The sequence below is a fragment of the Diaphorina citri genome, unplaced genomic scaffold (genome assembly GCF_000475195.1).
Source record: "Diaphorina citri unplaced genomic scaffold, Diaci psyllid genome assembly version 1.1 scaffold37, whole genome shotgun sequence".
Lineage (NCBI taxonomy): Eukaryota > Metazoa > Arthropoda > Insecta > Hemiptera > Psyllidae > Diaphorina > Diaphorina citri.
Genome location: NW_007377474.1, coordinates 347,849 through 354,984, shown reverse-complemented (window position 1 = coordinate 354,984; position 7,136 = coordinate 347,849). Strand labels below are relative to the sequence as shown.

At 36.0% G+C, this 7,136-nt stretch overlaps 1 long non-coding RNA gene across 1 annotated transcript; it reads right to left on the bottom strand.

Moving 5' to 3' along the window:
- Positions 1–3,678: 3,678 nt before the first annotated feature.
- Positions 3,679–6,412, bottom strand: LOC113468854. The gene is made up of 2 exons (XR_003392457.1): positions 6,282–6,412; positions 3,679–3,832 (listed from the first exon to the last, which is right to left on the bottom strand). It is a non-coding gene; the product is annotated as an uncharacterized LOC113468854 (long non-coding RNA).
- Between the last annotated feature and the right edge of the window lie 724 nt (positions 6,413–7,136).

Genomic DNA, 7,136 nt, shown 5'->3' with positions numbered 1-7,136 from the left:
GGAGGAAAAGAACAAGAAAACTGATGACACGAGACATCAAGACTATTCAAATAAGTAGGACTGATACCTATGACTGATAGTGTTGTTTTTACTTCTCAAGCGAGTAATGCGTAAAAATAGTTGTACCTAGTATTAGTCGCTGCTTGTGACTGATGTATAAGGTCACCTTGGTCAGTTAGTGACAGTTGTTACACAATAGAGCTCTACAGAAAAAGGAAAATAGCTATACCTAACCGTCCTAACCAATAAAGCAGTATAGGTACTACTTAAATGTAAAACACCCAATAATCGAGATACCCTTAAGAAAATTTCAATTTTCATTTAGGTACTTACTTAAGTATTTAAATTAGCTACATTAACATAAAGGTCCTCGACAGTCTAAAATTCTAAATAAAGCACTTGACTTTTACCTTATGCCAAAACAATAGTCTGATGCTTCTGAAAGTATAACTTCGTACTTTGCTAGTGGCATTTTGCAAATACTTATTTGGACGACATGTGACGTCATTCAGAAGGTACGTATTTACACATGTTACTCGTACCTACATTATTTTCGAATGTTACATTACTTACGTATTTTCTATTTAAACATTATTTTATCTCAAGACAGTACATAGGAAAAGCACATCCGTCAATCACAATGCGGTGATGGAGTTTTTGTATCTTAACACACATCTCGTCACATTATGGTGACACCACCACAACACCAGGGTGCGAGAGACATCTTGTTATGAATTTATCATGGTATTCAAAATACGCAGTCTTTTCACGGAAATATACTCGTACTAGGTACCTGGACGGTTTCTAGGTCTCTACCCCCCTATATTTCGCTCGTTGGTTCCACAAGCTCCCTGATTCAGTTTCACAATGAGATCTAGAATGGACTTTAACGGAAGCAAAGATGATGCATCAATGGACCAGCATAAAATCAACATGAGACTGTCGGTAGGCAGAGCCCTCCTAACAATCCGGAGTCCTAAACAATCTAAAGTACGTAGGTATCTATATACGTATTTTAAGAGGTATTCTAAGATGTTCTATCGTGGATCCGAAGGATCCGAACTAATTTCTATAGTGGAGCGATGTCTAAAATGACAAAATGGGCTGAGAAAATCAGATTCCATTAAGCAAACGGAAAATAAATGAACAAACATGCGGAATGACTCGTTCGTGTGCCAATCTCCGACATGACAAGTAAGTAAGTACACCTAAACAACAAAAACTCTATTGTACTCTCTGAGAGATCCAACGGGAGAAGTGAGTCTCTACCCCTCTATATTTCGCTCGTTGGTTCCACAAGCTCCCTGATTCAGTTTCACAATGAGATCTAGAATGGACTTTAACGGAAGCAAAGATGATGCATCAAAAAAGTCCCCCAATGGACCAGCATAAAGTCAACATGAGACTGTCGATAGACAGAGTCCTCCTAACAGTCCGGAGTCCTAACAATCTAAAGTACGTAGGTATAGGTATCTACGTATTTTAATAGGTATTCTAAGATGTTCTATCGTGGATCCGAACTAATTTCTATAGTGGAGCGATGTCTAAAATGACAAAATGGGCTGAGAAAAGCAGATTCCATTAAGCAAACGGAAAATAAATGAACAAACATGCGGAATGACTCGTTGGTCGGTGCCAATCTCCGACATGACAAGTAAGTAAGTACACCTAAACAACAAAAACTCTATTGTACTCTCTGAGAGATCCAACGGGAGAAGTGTAAGATATTGTACATAGATAAACAAGCATTATTTCTAAATTGAGCAAAGTAGGAAATTTAGTGGCGCCAAAACACGTCAAGATTCTATCCTATCAAAGCAGAAAAAAATAATAGGTTGAAGTCAGGTGACTAAACAATTTTGGTTAGTCAGCTGTTCGTGAACTGTCCTTCGACTTTGATATGTAAAAAGACCCAAATGCTCCCTCTATGTTATTCTTACTCTGAGTGTTTACCTAGATTTTTTTTTTCCGCAAAATACCTACCACCCCATGTCACAAATTCAATGTACCTAAGTACTGTCAACCTATATTTGAAGCACAATGTGAAAAAACTTTCAATCAGTTGGAAGTCAAACCCAGGACCTACAGTGTGAACCTAAGTACTGTCAACCTATATTTGAAGCACAATGTGAAAAAACTTTCAATCAGTTGGAAGTCAAACCCAGGACCTACAGTGTGAAATACCTACCCACCCACTTGACCACATCAAAGGCTGCTCAAATTTATTGAATACCTAGCCACCCACTTGGCCATACCAAAGGTCGCTGAAATTTATTGTCTCAACTTTATTGAATACCTAGCCACCCACTTGGCCATACCAAAAGGTCGCTCAAATTTATTGTCTCAATTTTATTGAATACCTAGCCACCCACTTGGCCATACCAAAGGTTGCTTGAATTTTATTGTCTCATCATACCAAAAAGGTTGCTCAAATTTATTGTCTCAATTTTATTGAATATGTACCTGTTATGAGTGTTTACTTTCGATTAATTAGAATTGGTAATAATTAATTACCCTCCTGATAACAAGTCGTATCCTGGCAACCGGAAATTTAATAGGTACATACATACATATACCATACTTGTACATACAATAGGAATTCAAATATAGGTAAGCAAAAAATATTGTAGGAAGTACCTACCTAGAACTTGAGAAATTCACAAATATTTAAAGAGGTACTTACCTACTTACACTTTACAAAGAACAATTGAACCATCATGCTTCACGAGTAATCAATCAGTATGAGAATACGGAAGTAATTAGGTCACATAATAGGTACATACATATTACATACTTGTACATACATATTAGGAATTCAAATATAGGTAAGCAAAAAATATTGTAGGAAGTACCTACCTAGAACTTGAGAAATTAACAAATATTTAAAGAGGTACCTACTTACACTTTACAAAGAACAATTGAACCATCATGCTTCACGAGTAATCAATCAGTATGAGAATACGGAAGTAATTAGGTCACCTAAAAGGGTAAAAATCGGTATCTACCTACCAAAAGTATGAAAAAAAAAAAAAAATATGCAACTTGTTTACCTGTGATTAATTGCTGAAGATGTCCTTCAAATTCCTACCAGCTAAATGGAGGTGAATTAGGCGTCTCCACTACATTTGAACTCACCCAGGGATATCAATTGCACAAAATTTACTGAATTCACAAGGAAAAAGAAGAAGAAGAAGAAGAAGAAGAAGAAGAAGAAAAAATGCAACTTGCTTACCTGTGATTAATTGCTGAAGATGTCCTTCAAATTCCAACCAGCTAAATGGAGGTGAATTAGGCGTCTCCACTACATTTGAACTCACCCAGGGATATCAATTGCACAAAATTTACTGAATTCACAATAGTATGAATGAACACCAAAAGAAAAGCACCGAAAAAGGAAGAGAGATCGAAAGTTTAGTAGTTTTTATTTAGGTAAGCACCTACTTAAAGACTTAAGTAAATAGTTCTCATGAAGTTTGAAATACTAAGTATAGGTAGATTATTTGAAAATGTAAAAAAGTCAGCGTTTGACAAGGCATATTCAATGGAGTTGTGTGCAAGAAGTGCTACGGAGATACAGAAGGGAAATGCAAGTTCTAATGAAGTCATTACAAAGTTACAGGTCAAGCATGGAGGAATCTCTGGCGGCGAATCAAGTACTGAATGAACACCAAAAGAAAAGCACCGAAAAAGGAAGAGAGATCGAAAGTTTAGTAGTTTTTACTTAGGTAAGCACCTACTTAAAGACTTAAGTAAATAGTTCTCATGAAGTTTGAAATACTAAGTATAGGTAGATTATTTGAAAATGTAAATTAAAATTGATTTCGGTAGAGAGCTACGTACATAATTTTAATTATTTTCATTGAATTTCACGATTAATTGAATTTTCAATTTTTAGAAGCAGAATAGAGTTGTCTACGAATCTTTCCTACAAAATTAAAAGGAAAGAAAATTCTACCTCAGCCTTCGAAAACAGAGAGACAAAAAAAGTCAAGCAAAGTCTCTCAATGAAAATGGAAGAATCTCTTCATCAAGTTTTTTAAACAAAGGAAAATATGAACTATGAAGAAGAAAGCTCATAAATTAAAATTGATTTCGGAAGAGAGCTACGTACATAATTTCAATTATTTTCATTTAATTTCACGATTACTTAATTGAATTTTCAATTTTTAGAAGCAGAATAGAGTTGTCTACGAATCTTTCCTACAGAAAATTCTACCTCAGCATTTCATAAATCTAATCCCTCCTTCGAAAACAGAGAGACAAAAAAAATCAAGCAAAGTCTCTCAATGAAAATGGAAGAATCTCTTCATCAAGTTTTTTAAACAAAGGAAAATTATGAACTATGAAAAGAAAGCTCCGGAATTATCGCAAGCGGTGAAAAATCTGACACTTGTTGTACCTATGTAATTTATAAGACTGAAGCCTTAAGCTAATCTAAACCCCGGGACTAGAGTTGGGGGTAAGGGTTTGTATTCTGGTTTTCTTTTAAAGGCCTTTGTTTTAACGCCATGTAAAGATCATCTAGGTATGTCTTTGTGCTAGATGTGCTAGTGACTAGCCCCCGTGTCTGAATCCGACTGTTTTATTTACCTAATTAATTGGTAATAAATTATAATTATAATCAGGTATCCACCTTTCTTCCTTCACATATCGTGCACTAAGGTTAAAAAGTCCCATCATGCAACCGGTTGCCATCATACCAACGGTTGATATTATTCATTTTAATTTAAATTCTATTGCATTTTGACTAGGACTAGCCCCCGTGTCTGAATCCGACTGTTTTATTTACCTAAATTAATTGGTAGGTAATAAATTATAATTATAATCAGGTATCCACCTTTCTTCCTTCACATATCGTGTACTAAGGTTAAAAAGTCCCATCATGCAACCGGTTGCCATCATACCAACGGTTGATATTATTCATTTTAATTTAAATTCTATTGCATTTCAATTTCCTTAGGAATCAATTTTTCAGCACGCGATATTTCCTTGTACCTACCAAGGTATACCTAGCTACTTAGTACATGGAACCAGAATAATATTATGGCATTATTTTATTGTGTTTTGTGTAGATACCTACCTTCATGTGTTTTTTAATATTACCACTACTTAAGTACTTACGTTAAAATATTAATAGAGAAATTAAAATGAATAAAAAACTCGCCTAGTTTCGTTTGGTTGTTGACTGGAATTTTGAAGATACCTTGAAGGGGTGCTAGCTACTTACTTAGTACATGGAACCAGAATAATATTATGGCATTATTTTATTGTGTTTTGTGTAGATAGTTAGATACCTACCTTCATGTGTTTTTTAATATTACCACTACGTTAATATTAATAGAGAAATTAAAATGAATAAAAAACTCGCCTAGTTTCGTTTGGTTGTTGACTGGAATTTTGAAGATACCTTGAAGGGGTGTGTCCCCAGAATCAATGCAATGCACACTAAGCCTTTATTACCAGATTTACTTATTATATGGATTACCTATTGATTTTAGAAGTATTGCCAAATGAAATATCTTTTCGAGCTACCTACATACTTGACTGACTTTTTTATGACTACCTGTCCGAAAAACGGTACCTCTCTCAAGCTAGGGACGAATAGGTCCCACAGGACGGGAACACTAGACGTAGAGTCATCAAAGTTTAAAAACGATACACACAGAAGTATTGCCAAATGAAATATCTTTTCGAGCTACCTACATAGTTACTTGACCGACTTTTTTATGACTACCTGTCCGAAACACGGTACCTCTCTCAAGCTAGGGACGAATAGGTCCCACAGGACGGGAACACTAGACGTAGAGTCATCAAAGTTTAAAAACGATACACACAAAAAAACTACCTATAAAAGGAATGTGTGTCTTTACCGTTCTATAGAAAAAAATCGTAATTCTCTCGAAACTTTCAGACACCAGAGAAGAAATGAAAAATTCTCGCAAACTTTTCGAGGCAAATTTCTACGCGAACAAAAAAAAATTGAAGAGCGCACGACAACTTCTCCTCAGAGTGAGAAACGCGATACTGAAAAATTGAAAATGTACAAAATGCTGATATCCTGATGTTTGTATTTGTACCTATGTATACTTTAGGTGTGAAGGTTGTCTCAATGCATTCAAAATGGTTTGCGTGTGTGCGCCGGTATCGGAGAGGTCAGATTTGTGAACGACTCAAGCTAGGGACGAATAGGTCCCACAGGACGGGAACACTAGACGTAGAGTCCTCAAAGTTTAAAAACGATACAAAAAAAAACTGCCTATAAAAGGAATGTGTGTCTTTACCGTTCTATAGAAGAAAAATCGTAATTCTCTCGAAATTTTTAGACACCAGAGAAGAAATGAAAAATTCTCGCAAACTTTTCGAGGCAAATTTCTACGCGAACAAAAAAATTGAAGAGCGCACGACAACTTCTCCTCAGAATGAGAAACGCGATACTGAAAATGTACAAAATGCTGATATCCTGTTTGTATACTTTAGGTGTGAAGGTTGTCTCAATGCATTCAAAATGGTTTGCGTGTGTGCGCCGGTATCGGAGAGGTCAGATTTGTGAACGTTAGCTCTCGCTCTATTTTAGGTGTGAATGTTGAAGTGATCCTCGTGTCAATGGTGGTCCTCGTGTGAATGTCATGGAGGAGCCTGGAGGACCTCATAAATTGAATGTCAATGATGATCCTCATGTGAAGATCAAGATGATGGTGTGAATGTCAAGGTAATGATGGTCTGAATGTCAAGGTAATGTTGGACTGAATGTCATGGTACCTATTTATGTGAATGTCAAGATAGTTACCGTGTGAATGTCATGGTACTTAATCCTCATGTAAATGTCGAAGTGTACCTCGTCTGAATTTAGTGATGGGTAAATACCCGGGTACTTATTTTTGGGGTAAATACCCTGGGTATTTACCCGGGTAAATACCCAATTTTTATAAATACCCGGGTATTTTCAAGAAGCGCCTCAGTCGAATTGTGCCCGGGAAATTAAAAAAAAAAAATCAAGTGACGATGTTTTTTGTTTATTTTTCTTCTTTTTTTTAAATACCCGGGTATTTACCCGCCCTGGGGGTGGATAAATACCCGGGTAAATACCCAATTTTTATTTACCCACCCAGTGGGTATTTACCCACGACCCATCACTA